General features: G+C 44.2%; 1 long non-coding RNA gene across 1 annotated transcript; it reads right to left on the bottom strand.

The window, feature by feature from the left end:
- Positions 1-2,989: 2,989 nt before the first annotated feature.
- LOC123937474 lies at positions 2,990-24,544 on the bottom strand. Its single transcript, XR_006817484.1, has 3 exons — positions 24,406-24,544; positions 3,658-3,704; positions 2,990-3,548 (listed from the first exon to the last, which is right to left on the bottom strand). It is a non-coding gene; the product is annotated as an uncharacterized LOC123937474 (long non-coding RNA).
- Between the last annotated feature and the right edge of the window lie 321 nt (positions 24,545-24,865).

Raw genomic sequence — 24,865 nt, 5'->3', positions numbered from 1 at the left:
CCAGAAATGAATGAGAATATGTTTGCCCATAACCTCACCAACGTGGTGCGTTACAAACTTTTGAATTATTGCCAACTTAAAAGGTGAAAAATGGTATCTCAGCATAATTTTCGTCTGTACTTGTTTTTTCCTTCTAATTAGGAGTGAGATTGAGCCTCTTTAAAGAGTCATTTGTATTTCCTTTTCAAAAAACTCTTCATATTCTTTGCTCTTATTTCTAGTGTGTTGAAGGATAAACAAATGAATCAATGGAACAAAGCAGAGAGTCCTAACCATATATTTATAGTTCCAAGTAGGACAAAAGTGATTCTTCTTGCCTAGAAAAGGCAAATTTATAGACGCAGAAAACAGATCTGTGGTTGCCTAGGCTAGAGAGTAAACAGATACAAGAAAACTTTTTGGGGTGATGGAAATGTTCTAAAGCTAGATAGTGATGGTTGCAAAACTCTATTGACTTACTCAAATTACTTAATGATGGATGAATTTCACAGTGTGTAAATTATACTTCAACAAAACTGGTTTTTTTAAGTTTTAAAAGTTTAATTCCAGTATAGTTAACATACAATATTATGTGAGTTTCACGTGTACAATGTACATGTGATTCAACAATTTTATGCATTAGTCAGTCTTCATCATGATAATGAACTCCTTAATCCCCATCACCTATTTCAACCAGACCACCATCCATCTCCCCTCTGGTAACTGAGGGTTACCATGGTTTAGAGTTCTGTATGGTTAAGAGTCTGTTTTTTGGTTAGTTTCTCTTTTTTTTTCCTTTGTTCATTTATTTTGTTTCTTAAATATGTGTGAAATCAGATAGTATGTCTTTCTCTGACTTATTTGGCCTAGCATTTCACTATGCTCTCTAGCTCTATCCATGTTGTTGAAAATCAATAAAGCTGTTTTTAAAAAGTGATTTTTTCAATCCAATGAGGAAGGATTGGGTATTAAATAAAGATGAGGGGCACCAGGGTGGCTCAGTTGATTAAGCCTCCGGCTCTTGTTTTCAGCTCAGGTCATGATCTCAGGGTCCTGGAATCAAGCCCCGCCTTGGCTCCTCTCTTACCCCATACACAAAATAAATTCTAGGTAGATTGAAGATCTAAATGTAAAAATTAAAACAACAATAATACTGGATCACCATATGTAAAATCTAGCGTGGGTGAGAGCTTTTTAATCAATATTGGAAATTCAGAAGCTATAAAGTACATGTATACATACTTGATGAGATAAAAATGAGAAGCTATGGCTTGGAAAAGCCACCATAAACTAAGTTAATAGATAAACACTAGCCTGGGGAGCAACCCAGAGATCAGGGGGTGAACAGCTCTAATATACAAAGAACTCTTACAAAACAAGTAAGTCAGGGATAAACAGCACAACAGAAAACTGAGCCAAGGATGTGAATAGGTAATTCACAGAAAAGCAATTCCAGGTGACCAGCACATGCATGAAAAGAGGCTCAAATTCAGGGACAATCAGGGAGATAGGAAGTAAAGTCACAACGAGACAGCAATTTACACTGATCAGATGGGAAAATGGGGGACCAATAATCCCTATTGCTAAAGAGGATCTGTGGACTCTAGTACATTTCTGGTTGGAAGTATGTATTAATACAATCTTTTTTGAAAGAAATGTGGCAACATCTTTTATGATTAAAAATACATACATGTCTGACTCAGAATCTGCGCTCCCAGGAATCTATCCCTTAGGAGTGAAAGCTTTAAGACCTAAGGATGTATTTTTCACAGAAATGCACTCCATTGTAAACAGTGATTAAACAAGCAAACAAAAAACTGGACACAAGGTAAATATTCACTGTAGGAGAATGGTTAAAGAAACTGTAGTTCTGCTCCACCATAAAGTTCTTCGTGGCCGTACCATAAAGTTCTTCGTGGCCGTTCAGAAAGATAACTTAGAGCTAACCTGAGTGAATTAAGAGGGATTCCATTAGGTGCTAGAGAAAAACAAAACAAAACAAAACAAAACAAAAAACAAACAAAAAGCAAGATACAGAAAAATATAAAAATAAGAAAACAATATTAATCATATATGTATTTATACAGATGTTCTTTGATGGTTATGGATGGTTATATGAACATGGAGGAAAAGTGGTGAAAGGATCGTGTCTTGGTCTCCTCCAGCTGCTATAACTGAATCTCACAGACTGATTTTCATCAACAGACATTTATTTCCGACAGTTCTGGAGGCTGATGTCCCAGTTCAAGGTGTCAGTAGATCTCATTCTTGGTAAAGGCCCTTTTCTTGTCTTGCAGATGGCGACCTTTATCTTCACAGGACCAGGAGAGGAAATTCCCAGGTCTCGTCCTCTTCTTAGAAAGCCACTAATTGAGGTGCCTGGGTGGCTCAGGGGGTTAAAGCCTCTGCCTTCAGCTCAGGTCATTATCTCAAGGTCCTGGGATCGATCGAGCCCCACGTCGGGCTCTCTGCTCAGCTGGGAGCCTGCTTCCTCCTCTCTCTCTCTGCCTGCCTCTCTGCCTACTTGTGATCTCCGTGTGTCAAATAAATAAATAAAATCTTAAAAAAAAAAAAAAAGAGCCACTACCCACCATGGGGGCTCTACCCTCAGTACCTCCCAGAGGCCCCGCCTCCCCATCCCAGCACTCTAGGAGGTAGGACCTCAACATATGAAATTGGGGAAACCCAAATATCCGGTCCATAAGAGATAAATAGTAGGTAGTCTACACAGGTTGCCTGGGTCACCGAGGAGGCCTTGAGGATGCTCCAGACCAACTAAAAAGGAAAAGGTGGGGTGGGGCGGGGGGGGGGGGGGGAAGGGAAGAAGAAAATAAACAGAATTCATCTGTTAAAATAAAGATTTATCTTTTAGTAGCCGATTTCAGCGCACCTGACAAACAGCGATTGCCTGGGAGATCTCTCTGTTTTCAAGTCAGAGACACCCTGGCTCAGAGAGGATTATTCCCTCAGCCAGCGTCCCACCCCCCACCCCCCACCCCAAGCCCAGCAAGGCAATTTACTCAGCCTGAAATACCACCCAAACCTCCTGACTTTCCCGTGGCTTGAACCGGAGGTGAGGTTATTCCCAGCTAAGTGTAAGCCGCGGGCATGGAATAGAGGAGTGTATAGACGGTAAAGGCTTGGCTTCCTGGGCGGGAGTGGGGGTGGGGAGGGTTTGGACGTGGCCCCGCCACTAGAGAGCTGCCCGGTGTCACCTGGCTGGGGGGAGGGAGGGCGGCTGCTTCTCTGCGTTTCCGGCAGAAGCAGAAGTGAGGGCGGCTGCAGCCACGCGGATCAGCGCCCTGGCGAGCTCGGCGTCTGCAGCGGGTCTGTGGCCAGCAGTGCCTGTGGCGGGGATGAACAGGGAGTAGGAGTGGACGACCAGATGCAGCAGATGAGACAGGAAATCTGTTCCTGGGTGGCTCTTGGCAAGCCGGTGGAGTTCTGGCAGAACCAGGGGGACAGACAGGGTGGCGAGGGGAGGGGCGCGATGTCTCTTTTTCATTTTTTATTTTGCGGGGCCTTCTGAACGAGAATCTTCACTGCCGCGTGTCTTTGGGAAATGGCAGCTAAGTTAAAAACAAAGGGAAGAGGGGGCGCGGTTGAAGTAGGAAAAGTGGAATTTTCTGGAATTCCGTGGATTAAAATGATTTCAGATGGAAGTCAGTGGTCACTCACTTTCTCCTTCTGTCGACTTGTCTCTGGGGGCCCGGGGAATCTAACTCCTAAAAAAGAAAACAATCAGCATTTTTTTTTTTCATCATTAAAAAGTTTACAACTTGTGATCCCTGACGGTAGATTGTGAGCATTTACCTAGGTATGTGGGAATCTGTCTGGGACGTGACTCCCTCCAGAGCTGGTTCCCTGGGGGGAGCCGGTGCAACTCAGCCCAATGCAAGGGTTGCGAATGAGCCTGGTAGCAAGTTTGCTTGCTAAAAGGGGCTCTGGCTGCGCCCCAGCGAGGAGGCATGACTGGGCCGGGCTCTGCAGGAGCAGCTGGGGGGGGGGGGGGGTGGTATTGTGAGGTGGGGGGAGGTGCTGGGGCAGTTCAGCCTGGAGTTGCAGAACCTTCTTCTCCTTCCTTGACCACAGGCATCCTCTGTTTGCCTGGGCCCCACTTCACCGGCACTCAGCAGGACAAACGGAGCTCTTAAATAAACGGGAAGCAAGTGGACACAGTCCAGAGGGCGAGATTTATTTTTATTTAGAAAGGTTGAAGAGGAAAAATTCAAATCCGCTTTAAATATTTACTCAAAGAGGAGATCCACAGACGGCTGCAACATTATAAGCCAGACTCGGGACAAGAAGCCGGACACCGCTTTTCTGAAGTAAGCCCCAGGCACCGGAGAAAGCCCTTGGTTGAAAGAAAGAGGCCTGAAGATTCAAGAGATTCACGAAATACACTCAAGGGTACAGATCCTGGCGCCCAGCTCCCCGTCCCCCAGCCCCTAGAACGCATTTGCTGGGAGACAAGGGCAAGTGACTGACATGCTCTCAGCCTTCTGGTTCTCATCTGTGATGGAGGGCGGGGAGAAAGGATCTCATGGAATTCTTATGAGATTAAAAAAACAAGGACTGAAAAGTGATGGCCCCGAGAAAGTGCTTAATGAAAGCAAGTTTGACTATGGAAGGACAGTACGCCTCCTAACCCTGCAGATTCCTGGACACTCTTACATCAGGACTCAGGGCATCTGAGATAAAGCCCAGGAGTCTGTATTTCCAACATGCCCCCCCCCCCGAGTTTTCTACGGGACCTCTGGGTTTGGGAACCAGGTTCCCCGGAGCTATGTGACTGTGGCCTGGGAAGGTCCCTTCAGATTCAGTCCCTTGGCTTCAAATGCCAGCAAATGCCTAACACACATGTTCAACCCAGGCAACTGCTCCTGCCCGACCTCATCAGCCTCACCTCCCCGTGGCGTCTTACACCCCCAGATGCTCAGGCTGTGAGCTGGGATTTCTGGCCCCCTCCCCTTCACATCCATCAGCAGTCCTGTCAGCAGCAAGCTTAACCCAGCCCTTCCTCCTGACCTCTGCTCTGAGCTGAGTCAGCGGCCCCTCCTGCTCTGCTGTGGACCATTTTCCAACGACAGCCCAGGAGACTCTTATAAAGACTAAGTCTGGCCCCAGGGCCCCTCTGTCTAAGCTCACCTGGCTTCTCAGGCAGTTCACTGTGAGGCGACCGCCTCCTCCCTCCCTCTCACACATGCTAAGCTTGTGCCTGACTCACGGCCTTGGCGCTGGCTCTTCCCTCTGCTTGGAACATTTGCTCGCCCCATCTGCCCTCCAGCCTTCCCAGAGCTCCCGTTTTCTCCTCCAACAGTCTCTGCCTCCATGCCAGCTCCTCAGGGAGGCGTGCCCTGGCTTCCAGAACCAAGGGAACGAGCTCTGACCTACGGCTTTTTCGGGAGCTCAGTTTCCTCATCTCTAAAACGGAAAGAATAGTAGTATTGACCTCCTGGGCTTTCTAGGAGGATGATATGAGTTTGAATGCACCTTTTTAAAAAAATTTTCAAAATTTTATATTTTTTCCAGTTTTATTGAGATATAATTGACATATAACATTCTATTAGTCTAGGATGTACACCGTTATGATTTATGTATATATTGCAAAATGATAGCCACAATAAGTATAGTTAACATCCATCCCCTCACATAGCTGCAAATTTTTTTCTTATGATTGGAATTTTTAAAGATCTATTCCTAGCAACTTTCAAATATATAATCCAGTGTTCTCAACTGTATTACATCCCCAGGACTTGTTTATCTGACAACTGGAAGTTTTGACCCCCTTCCTCCCCTTCCCCCATCCCCAAACCCCTGCCTCTGAAAACCGCAAATTTATTCTCTGTATTTCTGAGTTCTTTTTTTTTTTTTTTTAAGATTCCACATATAAGTGAGTCCATACAGTGTCTGTCCTTCCTTGTCTGACTTTTTTTCACTGAACCTCCTGCCCTCAAGGTCCATCCATGTTGCCACGAATGGCAGGATTTCCTTCTTTTTTCTGGCTGAATAATGTTTCCTGTCATATAAATCCCACATTTTCTTTAGCCATGCATTCACTGATTGATAGAAAAATGTGCATTGTCGCAGGCCCTTAGTAAGTGCTCAATAAATGTGAAGCATTAGCTCACATTCAGGGCAGGGCAGTACGATAATTTGCTTCTGTAGACTGTGACATCGTGGGGGGACTTACTCGTCTGTATATCCAGGCCCACTAGCAGGGTATCTGGCATAAAGAAGACACCTGAACTGGGTTGAATAGTGTCTCCCCCAAATTCAAAGGCACAGAGAATCTAAGAATGGGGTCTTATTTGGATGTAGAGCCTCTGTAGATGCCACTAGAGAAAGCAAGATCATACTGGATTAAGACAGGCCGTAAATCCGATGACTGGCGTCCTCTTAAGAGGCCACATGAAGAGACAGGACACAGAGGGAAGGAGGCTATGCGGTGACAGAGGCAGTGTTGGCACAGACACTTCTATGACCCAGGGGATACAAAGATTGCTGGCAAGTACCCCACGCCGGGAGAGGCAACCGAGGATTGAGCCCTAGAGCTTCCAGGGAGCGCGTGGCCCTGCCGACCCCTTGCCTTTGGGTGCCCAGAACTGTGGCAGAATAAATCCCTGTTCTTCAAGCCACCCAGTTTGTACTCGTGTAGGGCGGCCCTGGGAACTAACACAACACCCAGTGGCTGGTGGGTGGATGGGTGAGTGAGTGAATAATTCGGACACCTCCTTCCCCTACACTCTCTGACTCCCACAAGAAGAGCTTCCCTTCCTTTCCCTATAACATCGTAGAAGTTTCTTAGGGACTTCAGCAGACAAGCCCTCCCTTGGGAGGCACAGCAGAGATCCAGAGTCCTTCCCCCTCTCGCCTTAGAGGTGGAGAGCCCGGTAACCGCCCAGCCTCAGCCAAGGTCAGCCCAACACAGACGGAGCTGGAGCCGCCACTGTCTTCAAGACAATGGTCTCCGTCCAGGAAGGAGGAAGTCGTTCAGATCCCTGGGCTTGTTGGATAGTCCTGAGGAGGGGCCACCCGGTGGAGGTGCGGGGCTGACTCGGAGCTCCTACCACCGCGGCTCTGCCCTCTCTTGGGAAACCTCTCACTTCCTCTCTCACATCCTGGCTATTTTTATATATCGGGCTGCCTCATTTTCCCAAGGGGGTCATTTGGGAAAGATAAAAATGCCTCAGGGAAACCACAGACCAAAATACGTTTCTGATGAGACCCGCCCACCCCTCAGTGTGCCACTCGCTCGGCGGGTGCAGACGCTCCCACCCACAGGGAACAGCGGTCGTTTGTCCTGGCGCCTGTGGGTCTCTCTCTGGGTCCTGGGCTCCCGGCATTTCCAGGTCCACCCTTACACTCTCTAGGACGGGTCATGGGTCAGAGACATCCTCAGGGCTGATCTTCCTCACGGCTTTCTCTGCACCAGGCACCCTGAGCTTTGCTTAATGTCCATTACACGTCTAGGGGCAAGGATACTATTGACCCTACTTTGCCGGGGTGGGGAAACTGAGGCACTAGGAGCTTGGATAACTCATCTAAAGTTACACAGTGAATAAAGGATCAATGACAAGCCGGAGTGGGATGATGGCAATCTGGCTCCAGAGCCCAGGCCCCCAGCCTGCCAACAGTGCAGCTCAAGGACACGTCTCTGCAAGAGGAGAATCATGTGTGTGTCACAAGGGACCCAAAAATCATTCCTTACCCTATTTGTCATGTTTCAAAAAATAGTATTGATTTTCTTAGCCATCATCCACTGGAAATCTTTACTGAAGCACAGAAGACTATGGAATTTGGAGTCAGTGGGACACAGATTGCTTTCCTGGCTCTGCCCTACTAACTGTGTAACCTTGAACAAGTGACTCAGCCTCTCTGGGCTCTGGTTTCTCCATCTGTAAAGTGATGGCATTTACAAATTGTCTGGCACCCAGTAGGCATTCAGCAAGTTTAGTTCTGTCGGCCTCCCTCTGCCTAAGTAGATTTTCCATGAAATTCCACAGTTAAAGAGAGATAATGTACCCTCCTGACTTAGACCATCTGGGCCGCCATAACAGAATACCATAGATCAGGTACAACAGAAATGTATTGTACACAGGAGGCTGGGGAGTCCGAGATCAAGGTGCCAACAGATTCCAGGTCTAGTGAGAGCCCCCTTCCTCGTTCATAGATGCCTATCTACTCCCTGTGTCCTTGCATGGTGGAAGGGAAAACTCTGGTCTCTGCAACCCCTTAGAAGGGCACTAATCCCACCCTTGAGGGCTCCATCCTCATGACCTAACCACCTCATAATAACACCACACTGGAGGTTAGGATTTCAACACATGAATTTGGTGGGTGGAGGGCACACACAGACCATCTGTAGCACCACCTAGGTCATGTCTAATTTAGGTCAGATCATTATCAAACCAAGAAATTTGATCCTAACTGGGACCTTCTGAGAAGATTGGTTACTGACTGAGTACCAGCTAAGCAATTAAAAGATGTATGGCAAGCATTCAGAGTGCGATCCTTGCTGAGCACCGACAACCTTGACTCCTGGAAGGACATAGTGTACTGGAGCGAATGCTGGACTTTGAAGCTACAGATAAGACTTGGACTCCTGGATCAATAGGGAATGAACACTAACACCTGCTCTGTCCAGCTACCTGGTGGTTTTGAGGCAAAAGAAGTATGGGGTCGGGGCACCTCGGTGGCTCAGTGGGTTAAGTCTCTGTCTTTGGCTCAGGTCATGATCTCAGGGTCCTGGGATCGAGCCCAGCATCAGGCTCTCTGCTCAGCAGGGAGCCTGCTTCCTCCTGTCTCTGCCTACCTCTCTGCCTACTTGTGATCTCTGTCTGCCAAATAAATAAAAATAAAATCTTTAAAAAAAAAAAAAAGAAGCAGTATGGGGTCAATGAAAAGCAGTTTAGATACTGTATTATATTACAAGGAGTTCACAAGTATAAGGTGAGGTCCGATAAAGCGCATTTGCCATGAAAAGAGTTCTTTGGCAGCAGAAATACTAATTGGAATAGTGCAGGTTAAAGGCTGCATCCTGGCGGGAGAGAGGAGTTGGGTCTTCTTGATTTGCCCTCCCTGCTCTGTGCCCTGGGAGATGCTTCTCTTGGGAGGCATCACATTGCTGGAGATCCCCATCCTCCAGCTGGGGTCCGGGCAAGAGAAGGAATGTGATGCTTTTGCCCTCAGCTTGTTGTCTGGCAAACTGTCCCTAGGCAGGGCTTCAGTTTTCTCCATAAGATCACACTCTGTTGGATGACCTCTTTTCCTGCATTCCATCTCTCACCACCTCCCACCGAGAAGGTTAACTGGATGGAATAGGACCAGTTAGGGGAGCGGGGAAGTGGGCCGGGAAAGCGAAAGTGGCCAATACAGGGGACATCCATGTGCTTATGGTGAACATTGGGCTCAGGCCTCTGGAAAACAATGTTGTAGAACAAGCCTCGGGGCTGTCCCGCCTGAGGGGTGAGGAGGCAGTGGTCCCCCTTCAGGCCTCGGAGTTCTGGGACTCCTGGCCACTTACCTTTCCTCGTGGCTGCCTCACCTGCCCACACCTCAAGTCTGCCTTCACCCGACAACTCTCTTCTCTTCCCCCTTGTGTGAGCCATCCTTCTCCTGCCCTGACTCCCAGACCTGCCATGCGTGTCTGGATTACTCCATCTGGATAACCAGACGTATATAGGACATAAGCCATCTACACCGGTGGCTTCCTCCTCAAGCGCCTACAGGTCCTCTCTGACTGAAGGCACCCGTGACCCCTCATGCAGGGTAGGCCACAGTGTTGGGGTGTGGAAGCCCCTGAGAACCGCCTTTGAACAAAGACTGAGGGGAGCCCCAGTGGGTAATACCTTGCCCGTCAAGTGAAATGACTCCAAAACTCATTCTACAGCTTTTTGGAGGCATGAGCAGAGACACTCACAGCGACAACGTGCTTGTCCACGGTCCCTGTGGTGGCCACCTTCCCTTCCCACTTCCCCATACCCCTAACAGTTCTTGGGATCACCTCCCAATTAACCTGCTTGCACCTGAATCTTTGTCTCAGAATCTGCTTCTGTGGGAACTCAACCTGAGATGCCAGATGATCATACCTTGATCTGTGACTTCACCGGATGCCTCATCCCTCCAGGCCACTCAGATGCCACCACGGACTAACCTGAATCCCATAGCAAGGTTGCTAAGACCTTTCAGCATCAGGCGGCTGCTCACTGTCCAGCCTCACCTCTCCTGCCTAACCTCCATATACCAGTTATGCTCGGTGACCTGCAGTTCTTGGAATATAGTTCAATCCTCAGGCCCCTGGCGCCATGCCATGCTCTCTCTGTGCCAGCAACAGCCTTCCCCTTCATTCACTGGTCTATTTCCCACCTGCCTGTGAGGCTTCAGTCTTCCTCTACTGCCCACCACAAGCAGGCACACCAGCTGGGCAGCCTGTCCCTCTTGCACGCTCCCAGACCCCTGTGTTCTCCTACTGCCCACCTTTTCCCACCGGACTGTAAGCTCTGTGATGCAGGAAACTTTTCTCACTTATCTTCAAAGACTGAAGCCAAGCACCCTAGCTACACGGAGGAGGTTTTGAATAAATGCTTGATGAATTAACGGGGAAAAAGTGTAAGTGGACAAAGCTTTTAATTTCAGAAATGGAATAAGACAATTAATTCTTCCAACACTAAGTAAAATAGGGTGAGCATCATGGGAAAAGTCGAAACCACCATGCAGGCTGCCAGAACGGAGAGAAGCGGCCATTCCTTCCCATCAAAGAGGGGAGGTTTGGCTCTGAAGGTCATGAAGGACAGTGATAGCTGGGCAATGGACCTGGGAGGATGAGGAGCAGGGAGAGGAGGCGTTCCAGAACATAATATCCTAAGGTGGGACGTGTCTGAGTCAGCCTGGGAAATGAGAAATGATCTGGGCCAGCAGAGGCCGGGTACCTAGAAGAGTGTTGGGGGGCAGCAAGGAAGGCGCAGATGGGGTTGCTTCCTCTGACCACGTAGACACAGTCCCAAGGCATGTGACTTTGCTTATTGTTTGCTATGCCGCCCCTCCCCCAGCACTGCCATCTTTCCTTCCTTCCTCAGCTTCCTCTGTTCATGGGTGAGGCTTCCTGTTAAGTCGTTCTGAGAACTGTGTCTTTCAGAGCTTCAGAGACCAGGAATGCCTGCCAAAAAAGTTACCACTAAAGATCGCCACTGAGTTCCCTGAAACCGTTCCTAGGGCTGCTAATGTGGGCATTCCAGAGCACGCCGAGTGTCCAAGGGGATAGAGTGGGGGAGATGTTCTCTTCACTGTCAGGGGCCCATCCAGGACATATTACCCAGTGCCACTCAGGAGAAGTAGTGTGTCACTCCACTTCTTGTCGACAAAGCCAAATTGTAAGGAGCAGGGTGCTTGCTATTTAAAGCTGAATTCTGCCGTGAATCATTTCCAGGCCAGAGACTCTTTCGCAAAGGGGATCACCATGTTCTTTTATTTTTAAATTAATATATTTTTAAAAGCCTATATGAGGTAAATTTGCATTTTTTTAATCCCGAAAAATACATACACATAACAAGCTAGCGAAAGAAGGACAATCAGCGTTCATAATAATGACAATAAAATGCCACAAAATCCTAGGGTGATTTCCGAACATTAAACTGCTGGCAATAATCCCTTGTCCACAATTCCAAAATTCATTTGGTAGCAAAAACTAACCTGGGCTAATGAGAAGTTATTTATACTCATTTATCTCACTTAGAGAAAATAGTCATGCCTTTTGCTGCAAGCATACAAATGTGTTTGATGACAGGCAGTGCCCTAGTTTCTGTTTGGGGGCATTATATAATATATAGTTTATGTCACTATTATCTGTCTGGAATACAAAATATTTTGAATCCCAGAATGCATCTGACCCAAGGAGCTTCAGGTAAGGGATAACGGGCCTAAGCCTATATAAATTATGTTCAACCTTATTTTAGAGTAACCGTTTTTTAGGGTATTCCTTTATGGAGTTGGAGTGCTGGCTATTCCCTTTTCATTGCGGGCCTTCCTCCTGTCCCCTCCCAAATCCATACTCCACCATCCTGCCCTCTGCCCAGGGAGGCCACTTAAGCGGATGAGCTCATTCTGGCTGACTCACTTGATGGCTGGTGCAAGGACAGGCTGGAGAACGGAAGGCTGGGGGAGGGAGGCTGGAGCTTTTCTTCCCAGTGCCTCTGGCTTTAGTGTCCATCATTGGGCCCTTCCTGCCCAGCAGCCCAGTTCACATCCACAGCTCCAACGCTGTGCACTGGGGAAGACTATGCCCTCCGCGTCTCCTTCAGCTCCCCAGTCCTGCAGCCATCTGAATGCACCCACTCCATGCTGCTCTCTGCACCTTGCCCACACCTTATAAGGAACCCCTTCATTAGAGTCTCTCCATTTCAACCATCTGGAGTGAACACTGGCTTCCTACTGACAGCGGACCAATACAGTGACAAATCAGAGTCCTCATAAATGCCCTGGGATATGCCCTGATCTGAACTCAAGAGGCCCTGGTTCATGGATTGGCTAATTTGGGACCCTCCCTTCCTTCACTTTTCTGGTCCTTGGTTTTTTCCATCTGCAAAAAAGGGCTGATAATGCCTATTTTAGGGTGTGCTGTGATAATAAAATCAGTCACTGTACGTGAAAACGTCTAGGCAACTCTAAAGAAGTACAGAGTTCCAGAACTCTTAAGAAACTAGAATATTCAGTTATCCTGAAAATTCTACATACCCCCTCCCCCAACTCTTCTGGATAAAAGAGTGTTTGCTTTGTGTCTCAGCTCAGACTGGTATAACAAAAATATCACAGACTGGTTGGCTTAAACAACATTTAATTCTCCCAGTTGTAGAGGCTGGAAAGTTCCGGAGCAAGGTGTTGGCAGATTCAGTATCTGGTGAGGCCCCACTTCTTGGTTAGCAGATGACCCTCATCTTCTCCTTGGATCCTCACATCACAGAGAGAGAGCCTGTGTCTCCTCCTCTTTGTATAAAGGCTTTTGTCCTGGGGAGCCTGGGTGGCTCCGTGGGTTAAAGCTTCTGCCTTTGGCTCAGGTCATGATCCCAGGGTACTGTGATAGAACCAACGCCATATCCGGCTCTCCGCTCAGTGGGGAGCCTGCTTCCTCCTCTCTCTGCCTGCCTCTCTGTCAACTTGTGATCTCTGTGTGTCAAATAAATAAAGTCTTTTAAAAATAAAAATTTAAAAAATAAAGGTTTTAGTCCCATCAAGAGGGCCCCACCTTCATGACCTCATCTAACCTAAGTCCCTCCCACAAAGGCCCCCTCACCTACTACCATCCCCTTGGGGTTAGGCTTTGAAAATAAGAATTTAGAGGGCAGGAACAAATATGCAATCTGTAACAATTTGTTTAGAGCAAAGGACACCTATGCTCTGTGACACCAGAAGTGGCCGCAGACGACTTGGAAAAGGAGAGCCCTCCTTCTTCCACCTCTCTCCTTCCTAGATGTCCATTTCAGGACTCAGCGGTTCTTTGCTGCCTGAGCTTAATTTCTATCATCCACTTCAGTGAGTGTCTTGGGCAGAAGTTCATGTGCTTTAGTCTTACACTAATCAACCCACTTTTCCTTTTCTATCTTCTGCCATTTTGTAATTATTTGGGGTTTCATTTTTATATTCTTCCAAGTCTTCAATATCCTATCCAGTTTTGGAGCTGCTCTGTCTGCTTTAAAGTCTCATGCTTCCCTAGAGCATAAAATAATAATCTTTAGTAAGAACTCTATTAGTCATGAAAATTCTTTTTTTTTTTTTTTTAAGATTTTATCTCTACACCTAGCATGGGGTTCAAACTCAGAACCCCGAGATCAAGAGTCACATGCCCTACCAACTGAGCCAGACAGGTGCCCCTAATACTTTCTTTGCCTACTTTGCCTACTCTCTAGATTGACTACTCTCTTTTGCAAGAATCTTCTATGGATGGTTTCTACCAATAAAAAATTGTTGCTTTGGCTTTAGAAAAATCTAGATTGATTTGTGTGTGTATGTGTGTTTAGACAAAACTCACCAGAAAGATACATAACTCTCTAATCACATAGGCTGGGCCTGATCTTTTCCTGGAGCTGGTCTTTCCAGCACTACATGGCATGGGTGTTCCCCATAATAGGGAACAATCAACAAGATTAAGTTACTTTGAGCTCTTAATTGATTTTCCAGAACTTCCTCTTCCTAGCGCAAAACAGAGCCTTCTGAGCAACACACTCAATTTAGCCTAATCTTGCCTGGAGCTCTAATAAACAAGACACATTCTGGAAATAAAAGTGACTTCACATGTAAATGACTAATTGATACTTTCAACCTCCCAATAACCTTTATTATTTATCTTTACTGAATCTAGTGCCAAAACAGATTCTGTCTTCATGCTACACACTTCTTTTTTTAAAAGATTTATTTATTTATTGAAAGAGAGAGAGAGAGAGCATGGGGTAGGGGGAGGGGCAGAGGGAGAGAAAGAATCTCGGGCAGACTCCCTGCTGAGCATGGACCCTGACTCAGGGCTCCATTTCCTGACCCTGAGATCAGGACCTGAGTGTAAATCTAGAGTCTGTCACTTAACCGACTGAACCACCCAGGGGCCACTTATGTTACACATTTTGAAAGCCGTTCAAATTCTTTTAATCCCTCGAGTTCTGTTGTACCAATGATTTGCTAGAAATAAAGAGGACATTCTTATATGATTTGGCGATACTTTGACATGCAACGATTTGGGCCAGGCTAATCATAGTAATTGTATTTAATCACTATATTTGGTGTAATTTTCTTTCTTGATAATACATAATTATACTTTAAAAGAAAAACAGAGTTAGTTTCTTTTAAGTAAGGCATGACAGGACACCTCTGTAGTATGTATGGTAACCCACATGCGGAAGCCTTATACCTTACCAGGTTCGGGGCAGGAACACCCACTGCTTGCTGTAACCCACCCCTCAGGGCTTTACAGAGCAGACGAGTGCTCCCTACCTATGAGTTAAACAGAACTGAAGTTCAATTCAGAGGAGGCTTCCCCCTTTTATTAGGTGTCAGCAAATATTTTCTATAAGGACCATGGAGTAAATACACTGGGCTTTTCAAGCCACATAGTCTCTGATACAGTCTCTCAGTTCTGCCACTGTGGTGTGAAAGTAGTCGTAGACAATAGGGAAGCAGTTGGGCATGGCTGTGTTCCAATAAAACTTTATTTACAAAATTGGTGTTGGGCTAGCTTTTACCCAGGGTCTTGTAGCTTGCCATGCCCTGCTACATTGTACTGTAATTATCTCTAAATTTTCTCCTCCATAAACCCATGTACTCTTCTACTGAAGATTCTCCACTGTTAAAATATTGAAAAATAAAGTTCAGCCGTGGGAAACCATCATAAAAATGATGCAGGCAAGAATCATCAATGGCTTTTAAAGCAAATGGGAGGGTCTGATGAGAAACGAGATACTTCCATAGTCTCCAAATGTCTCCCTACAATCTATTTATTAATTACAAAGGAGAAAATAGCAAGTTTACAGGGGAGAAACCTGGCAGAAACCCTCCTCCATCAAGTGATCAAAGTTAATATACCTGCTCCTGGGATAAATCAACACCATATGCCTCCCTTTTGTGGGATTCCTGCCAAGGACAAATAACCTGAATCTAATTGTGCGAAAACATCAGACAAACCCATGCTGAGGAACATTTTACGTAATGTTTGGCCTATCCTCTTCACAAATACTAGCCTCACAAAAGACAAAGACTGAGGAACTGGTCCAGATAAAGGAATACAAAGGAAACATGACAAGTGAAGACAATGCATGATCTGGGATTTTCTCTTTTGCAAAAGACTTGATTGGGAAGATTGGTTAAATCTGAAGACTTTGTCAACTGTAGATTGAAGAGGCTTTTGTATCAAAGTTCATTTCCAGATTTTGTTAACCATACAATAGTTAGTTATGTCCTTGTTTTTAGTACATACACGCTGAGGTATTTACAGATAAGTGGGCATCAGGGCTGTAGCTAGGGTGACCAGTTGTCTCAGTTTGCCTGGAACCAAAGGAGGCAGGACTTTCAATGTTAAAATCAGGAAGGTCCTGGGCAAAATGGGAGGAGTTGCTTGCTGCAAAAGACTCTCAAAAAGTTCAGGTAAGAAACGTGCGTGGGTGTATAAAACAAATGTGGTCGATGTTAACACTTGGGGGATATGTGTAACAAAGCTGTGTCATATTCTCGCAACTTTTCTGTGTCTGAAATTATAGCAAATAAAACGTTGAAAGGGGAAAAGCCCAACATGGTTTGAAGAAACATCCTCCAAAATAGATTCAGATGAGTTCTGTGGGTCCCGACAGTGAGTGCTGTGGCCCAGTGTGGAAGTCACACTGATCGGAGTCTCTGGCTTGTCAAGTGCTCCTCAGATGTAGCTCCCTGGGAGCCTGCTGCTGGAAGCAAGGGCAAAACAAATCCCCAACAACTAACTGGTTCCTAAAACAAGAGTAGCTGGAATTTTTTTCTTTCCTGTTTGTGAGCACCTTGCTCTGACCTTGGGCATCTGTCTCCTCTCTCAGGACAGAGGCCCATGAGGGTTCTGGGGACCAGAGATGGTGTGTGGACAGCAAGATGGCTAGGATGAAATCCCTATTATCGGGGATGACTGAAAAGTGTGCCCAGTCTTCTGGGGTCTCCTAAAGCACCTGTCCTAACTCTGTTTTGCTTCTGTGCACCCTGAAGAGAGTGGAGAATGGTGGAGTGAGGAGGGAAGCATCTACACAGACAAAAAAGGTAAGAACTGAACATCTAATCAGATCCGGCCTCTTCAATCCTCCTTATCTGCATCCCACACTCACGCTGGCCCAAGCTGCCCATGTCTCTCACCATGCTGATGGCAGTAGCCCCCGGTCATGCTATAGCGACAGCAGATGCTATGATGAACCCGCTTCTGTGCTTGTCACGTTCAGTCTGTGCCAACACGGTAGCCATGTGGTCCTGTTAATATCTAAATCAGGCCATGCCACTCTGTTGCCTCCAACGCCTCCCCATCTCACTCAAAATAAAGTCCAATCCCCTAACGATGGCTCCAGAGACCCAACCTGGTGCGGTTCTCAGACGGCTCTCCGACCTTATCCAATACTAGTCCCAGCCCCGATGACGCTTCTGTTACTGTGCTGGTCTCTTGCTCTTTCTCAGGCTACCCAAACATTTCAAGCCTCTGGGCACCTGTACTTGCCTTTCCCTCTGCCAGGAATGCTTTTCCCTCACATAGCATCTCAAATTTCATTCTCATCAGTTTCAGTGCTCTGCTCAAATGACACCTTCTCCATGAAGTCCTTTCATGCTGCTCTGTTTAAAACTGCAAACTTCATACGCGTTCTCTGCTTTACTCTTCTCCTTACCACTTACCACCACCTCACACACTATACATTTAACTTATTTGGTGATAGTCCTTGGCCCCATTAGACTGCAAGCTCCATCAGTACAGAGATTTATTTGTTTTCGTGGCTGAATTCTTGGTCTGCAGAACACCTCCTGTAATATACTAGGCACGAAAATATTTGTTGACTCGTTACTAAATGAGTGGGAATGAGTCTACTCAGGTTTGTGCATGCCCTGAGCCCCAAACTGTTGCATTTGGTGTAGGAATGCATGGGCTCTAATATGATCCACAGCCGAGAGCACTTTTGGACATAAGCACACATGTGCAAAGGCATTCAGCAGGTTCCGGATTGTTTGAAGGGCCTTGGAGTACAAACTCTCCTTTCTCTTAAAGGTCCCACCTTAGATCCTAGCAGATAGAGTTAAATGCACCTATCTTCCATTTTAAACATAATTTTGGCTGAGAATTTTTTATTGCATTTTTGCTTTTGAAATCATATGGTAACGAAGCGCTCAGCGAATTTACAATTGGCTCTGAGTTTCATCAGGTCATTGTGTCCACTCAGAAGTTCTTTCAAAGTGAAATCAAATCTAACCTTAAAATGGTTTTCCAATGCAATGACGTTTTTATGACTAATCAATTCAGCAGTTAATGAAATCCGGATAATTCTATGCTCTGTGGGCCTTTACCTGAGCACTGCTGAATTCAGATTTTGAAATGCTCTTTATAAACATTAGAGCTGGTAATTGTTTCTTTGAGGGGACTCAGCCATGATTATGGAATCTCACAGCACCCAAGTCTTGGACCCAGAAAATCCAACAGATAAAATGGTCTTGGCAAGAATCCAGGATTCGAAAGAGGAAGTTTCCTTTCACTGCCTGAGACTCAAGTCTTTGAAGAGCGGTCCACGCGCGGTGGGTGTGGCTGGGAGCCCGGAAGCCAGGGCTGGGCACCCCGTGCTTGTGTTGAAGTCTCTGTCCCCATCTGCCGTTGTGCCCCAGGCTGCGGAGGAGCCGTCCTTACGTGGGCGGGCCTCTGGGACACCCACTTCCCTTCCCTTGGTGACCCCCCCTTCCCCACTTCCATCATCTCCTGGGCCCGGGTAGCAGACATGTTTTCACTGCCATTTTATGACCCTTTAGCAGAATTCCGTTGACTCATGAGAGAGAAGATGGGGGATTTTCGTGCAGCAGCTGCCACGTGGGAAAACAGATCAGTGAGTCACATCATATGCCCAGCCCTGCTGTTGTCTGTGCAGAGCATTTTTTAATCGTGTAACCTTCAAAGCTGTCCCTCATTTGCAGTGACATTAGCCTTGGTGATTTTTTTTTTTCTCGCTCTCTCTTAAGCTGTCAGTTGCTGAGGTCTTCTTGTTGCTTTCTCTGGCAGAGGCACATTTATTTATCACAGGAGAGGTTGGTTCTGAAAGGATTCATGCAAACTTTCTTCTGGGAGATGAAAACATGTCATTCCACCCCTGTGTCATCTTCTGAAAACCCTTCAAAACCCAAAGCTAGTGACTGTCCTGGTGGACAGATGTCATCCCAAGCAGGCAGGGATCATTATGTTTGTTTTTCTCGCTAACCCTGCACGACTTTGAACCCATTCTGTAAATAAAAGAGACAGGAGCACAAAACTCTTTACACTTCCTGCCTTCCTCCCAGTGTGCTGACATTTCAAAGCCCCATATGTTTCCCTCAACAAAATTTCATGAAAATACATATCAAAAATAAAAACAATTTTTCGGTTATTTCAACCCAAGAGAAGAAAGGCTTCCCGGGGCTGTGAAGGGCAGTTTACAGGATGATATAATTTTTTCTCCCCCTTTAAATGACAGCAGGCACATCTGAAAAGCTTAAAATGGAGACATGCCTGAAGATTTGCAACCAATGTATGCTTCTTCATTTAGCCAAGTATGTTAGAAATATTCTGCATGAAGCCACAAGCAGGATATAGTTTTAATAAATATTTCCCATTCAAAAATGAACTAGGTAGAGTTTAAAACAGTTCAGACTCCTAAGGAGTTGGAGTAGACATTTGCCATCTACCTCCCCAGTGTAGATTCTTCCCTTCTTCCCCTCCCCTCCTTTGATTTTCCTTGGGGATACACCGTTCTTCCATTCTCACTGGTGGTCAAGATGGGATTGACCTGGCCCCCTCAGCTCCAGGAATGGACTATAGTTGGCTCAAGCCAATCATGCATCCCATTCTTTACGCCACACAGACTGGTCAGGAATGAGCTCGTGATCCAATTTGGGCCAATTATTCATAGCGCTGAACACTTACATTAGAAACAAAGAGAAAGCTCAAATAAATGACCTAACTTTACACCTCAAGGAACTAGAAGAACAAATGAAGCCCAAAGGTAGCAGAAGGAAGGAAATAACGAAGATCAGAATGGAAATTGTAAATGAGATAGAGTTTTAAAAGACAATAGGGGAAAAAAAATCAGTGAAACTAAGAGCTGCTTTTTTGAAAGGATAAACAAAATCGACATACATTTATCTGGATATACCAAGAAAAAAAGAAAGGACTCAAGAAATAAAATCAGAAATGAAAGAGGAGACATTACAACTAATACCACAGAAATACAAAGAATCATAAGAGACTAAACAATCGTATGCCAGCAATTGGACAATCTTGAAGAAACGGACCAACACCTAAAAGCATACAACCGACCAAGACTGAATCATGAAGAAACAGAAAATCTGAACAGATCTATTACTAGTAAAGAGATTGATTTAGTAATTAAAAACTTACAACAAAGAAAAGTCAGGACAAGGAGGCTTCACTGGTGAATTCTACCAAACATTGGAAGAATTAGTACCAAGCCTTCTTACACACCCTTCCGATTTGGACCAGTGACAGAAGTGACAATCACCTGACCTGTATAGAAAAATGCTACAGCTTCTTTGTCCCTGGATCATGCTGGGGGTGGTGTAAGTTTGTGAGGTGTGGACGGGCTGCAAAAATTTGCTCCCCTGGGGGGAGAAAGCCCAGAGTTGCCAGGAGCCTTTGTGTGGAATCTGGAAGTAAAACTGCTACCACTTTGAAAACTGGAGAGACTGTCCTCTCAGAGCCAGATCCTCAGGTGGCTTAGACTTACCTGAAGCCAGCCCTACCTCTGGACTTCTCAATTATGTAAGTCAATAAATTCTCTGTCTTCGTTAAGCCCTGTCTAATTGGATTCTCTGTCATGTGCAAACACAAGAGACCTAAATGATTCAAGGCTGCTAACGCTATTCCTACCCATGCACCGCCAGTATCTAAAGAAACGGAAATCTAGTCGTGAATGTGTTTTTGTTTCTTTGTTATTGTGGTTTCAGTTCACCAGCATCCTGCACACTCTTCCTTTTCTACGTGGAACTCCACTGTGTCTTAGAAAACCATCCTTCCCCAACTCTCACTCCCTGCCACCCAGGCTGACCCCACCTCCTGGCTCCAGCAGTGGACATGTGACCCGGGCATAACCAATCAGGGCATTCCATTCACGGTAGTGTTTGATTGGATCAAGGATAAGAAAACTGTCTCAATATGGCCAATGAAAATAAGATCAAGGACTTTTATTTTAACTCTTATGAAAAAGGCAGTTGAAGAATTTGCAAGGGGAAGAGGATAGAAACACCTTGGGCATATTTGCACCATCATATTTGCAATGTGAAAGTTTATGGAGGGAGCATTCCTGAAAATGAAGCAATTTAAAAAAGAGAGAAAGAGAGAGAAAGTTTAGGAGATCGTGAGAAAAGGACCAAGTCCTGACAACTTTTCTGGGGCCTGGATTTAGCCATGCCTGAAGCATGAAAAGCAGTAACATTCTTCTTGTCAAGGCAGTTAAGCTGGGTTTCCTGTCACTTGTAGTTTACAATTTTGTATCATATGGGCCAGAATTTTTTTTTCACACTGAAATAAATATTTATTTCCATTTATTATAAGATTCCTATTTTCCCCCAGTGTGGCAGTACAGAAGTACTTAATGCAGAGAGTCTGGAAAACATTAAAAAAAAAAAAAAAGCAAAATTCGCTTTTAGTACTACAACTCTGAAATTATGATTGTTAACCTGTAGTGTATGTTCTTTGAGTCTTTTCATATGCATATTTATGGACTTCTGTAGCATAATTTCCAAATCATGCAGGTGCTTTATGATTTATTTAATTCCTTTTTAACAGGAATAATTTTTTTTTTAAATTTACTATTTACTATCATGAACTTCTGTGTTGATAAATCTTTGCACATATCAATGGTCATTTCCTCAGGATAGATTTATAAGGTCATATGTATAATAAATTCCTTATTAGGTTGTTTCCAAATTTTTATTATAAATAATATTTAAATGAACACATTTATGCATTTCTTTATATGAAATAATTCCTAGAAGTGGAATTACTGGGCAGGAGATGTGCTTGTTTGAGGCTTTTGCTACAAGTGACCAAACTGCCCTGCAGAGGCTGTTTGAGTCTGTTCCTCTGCTATCTCACCACACGATCACACGCACTGGAAATTACTATTGTCCTAATTACAATCAAAATGAACATTTTTTTTCATGTATTGGTTGGCTATTTGTATTGGTGTCTTCTTTTTTTTTTTAATCTGATCCTATGTATTTTTATGGTTTTTTTTTTTAAATTTCAGTATATTTGACACACAGTGTTATATTAGTTTCAGGTGTACAAATTAGTAATTTGACAAGTTTATACATTATGCTATATTCACCAAGAGTGTAGCTCTCCCCATCCCATTACATCAAGATTATGGTATCATGGGCTGTATTCCTTATATTCTGCCTTTTATCCCATGACTTACTCATTCCATTACTGGAGGCCTGTATCTACCTCTCTCCTTAACCCATTTTGCACCACCACCCCCCCAGCAGCCATCAATTTGTTCTCTGTATTTATAGTTCTGATTCTTTTCTTTGTTTATTCTTCTTGTTAGGTTCCTTTTATGAGTGAAATCATATGGTATTTGTCTTTTTTATTTCTCTTAGCATAAAACCCTCTAGTTCCATCCATATTGTCTCAAATGGCATAACCTCATCCTTTTTATGGCTGTGTAATATTCTTGTGTATATGTGTGTGAGTGTGTGTACACCACACTTTCCTTATCCATTTGTCTATTGATGGACGTTTTTGTTGGCTATTGTAAACAACGCTGGATTAAACATTCCTTTCAAGTTAGTGTTTTCATTTTCTCTGGGTAAACACCCAATAGTGTAATTATTGGATCATATGGTGTTTCTATTTTTAATTTTTTGAAGAACCTCCATACTGTTTTCACAATAGCTTCACCGATTTACATTCCTACCAACAGTGCGTAAAATATCCTTTTTTTCCACATCCTTGCCAACGCTTGCTTCTTGTCTTTTCAATTTTAGCCATTCTAACAGATATGAGGTGATAGCTCATTGTGGTTTCTATTTGCATTTTCCTGATGATGAATGATGTTGAGCATCTTTTCATGTGTCTATTGGCCATCTGTATGTCCTCTTGGGAAAAATGTCTGTTCAGTTCCTCTTCCTATTTTTTAATTGGATTGTTTTTTTGTTTTTGGTATTGAGTTGTACAAGTTCTTTACATATTTTGGGGGTGCCTGGGTGGCTCAGTGGGTTAAAGCCTCTGCCTTTGGCTCAGGTCATGATCCCAGGGTCCTGGGATCAAGCCCCGCATAGGGCTCTCTGCTCAGCAGGGAGCCTGCTTCCCTCTCTCTTTCTGCCTGCCTCTCTGCCTACTTGTGATCTCTGTCTGTCAAATAAATAAATAAAATCTTTAAAAAAAAACAAGTTCTTTATATATTTTTTATATTAACCCCTTATTGGATATCATTTGCAGATATGTATCAATATATTCTATATTTTCTTGATTTACCTCTTACCATCTTAAGGTTTGGAATTGTTTTTCTTTTCTTTCAGGAGTAACTGGATAGATAAGGTAATGCCTCATTATCAGACATTCAGTTATTTTTCCAATGACATTTTCTATATGTGCAAAAAATAAAAAATAAAAAACCTCTAGGCCCTAGTGAATGCGTTTTGGTTGGAAACACCCATTGCCCATTGTTTTGAATTTTTCTGACAATTTTCTGTATCATTGAACCACCATGAATTAAGCAGAATGACTTGAGAGGTACTATTGTGTAGTTACACTACTTAATTAAAATGGTTTTACAGCCAGACTTTCTGGGGTCAAAACCCAGTCTTATCACTTAGTATTTGTATGACATTGGATAAACTGCTGAAAATCTCTTTGCATTTTTCTCATCTGTAAAATGGAGATAATAGTACCTATTTAATAGGGGTTTTACAATATCATTAAGATAAGATGAGTAAAGCACTTGTAACAGAACTTCCTCATACAAGGTAAATCCTCAATAAACATTAATGGTTAGTAACAGGATATAATAATAGCTAAGCCATATAAAATGTTTACTGAGCTATAAAGGATATAAACAACCCATTTGATCTTCATCAACTCTCTGAAGCAACTTCTTTTGTTATGCCCATTTTATAAATGAAGAAACTCAGATGCAAAGGGATTAAATAAATCAGCTACCGTGTCCTTGCTCGTATGCCGAACTGGCACTCACACCTGTCTATATTGCCTCTGAGAGAATATAGAGGACAAATTCTTGACATTTTTAAAAAGATTTTTCTTTGAAGACCATATTTCTGTCATAAAAGGAAAATGTCATTCCCATTGTTGGTAGAACTTCACATTCTAAAAGAATCAAAGAATCATTTAAAGCTTGTGCTTTAAGCTTTGATTTAAGCTTTGATTCTAAAAGAATCAAAAGAAGCACTTAAAGCTTATGTCGGAGAAATTTTGTCCAGCAACCTAAAACATAGGTAACGATGACAGCAATAATGAAAAGCAGGATGTTTAAAGCAATTTAAAGCTTATATACACTATTGCCCTTATTGTCTGCCTATAGTGCTTAAAGCTTATTTAGGAAAAAAAAAAAACAAACTATGAATGGCACTACTACTGTGTTTTAAATTCTAGATCAGAAGACTGTTAGGATAACGGGGCTGTTACAATCCTAAATACTTCTTAATGCTCTTCAATACCGCTTAAAAAACACTCACTTTGGAAGTCATCGTTACAGTGGATGTCCACATGGATTTGTCAGGTACGCTTCAGCTGGATATTCAGCCACCATGACAACAAAATCCAGTAAAGCTTGGCATACTGACGTTTCAAGGTTTATAACCCTGTTGGTAGGCAGAAAAGACATTGCTGTTTCTACTTACTGAAGATTAGTGCCCGGTGTTGGGGACATGTTTATAATGGCTCTGGGTGTGGGTGGTGACGTAGATGGAGAGGACAGAGTGGAGAAAGCAGCTCAGAGAGAAATTATATTAACAATAAAAGATAAGCCCTTTGGAGAACTACTAATAGTTATGAAATAGGAATGAACCTCCCAGTAGTGCAGTTCAGCCCCCTTCTGAGAAGGGTGGGGGGTGGTGAGGAAGTCTCGCCCTTTCAAATGGGTTACATAATATTTTTTCCCCCTAGAAGATTTCACAACCTCTTTTATAAACTGTT

This window comes from Meles meles, chromosome 2, assembly GCF_922984935.1.
Source record: "Meles meles chromosome 2, mMelMel3.1 paternal haplotype, whole genome shotgun sequence".
NCBI lineage: Eukaryota > Metazoa > Chordata > Mammalia > Carnivora > Mustelidae > Meles > Meles meles.
This window is presented reverse-complemented; position numbering and strand designations above follow the sequence as displayed.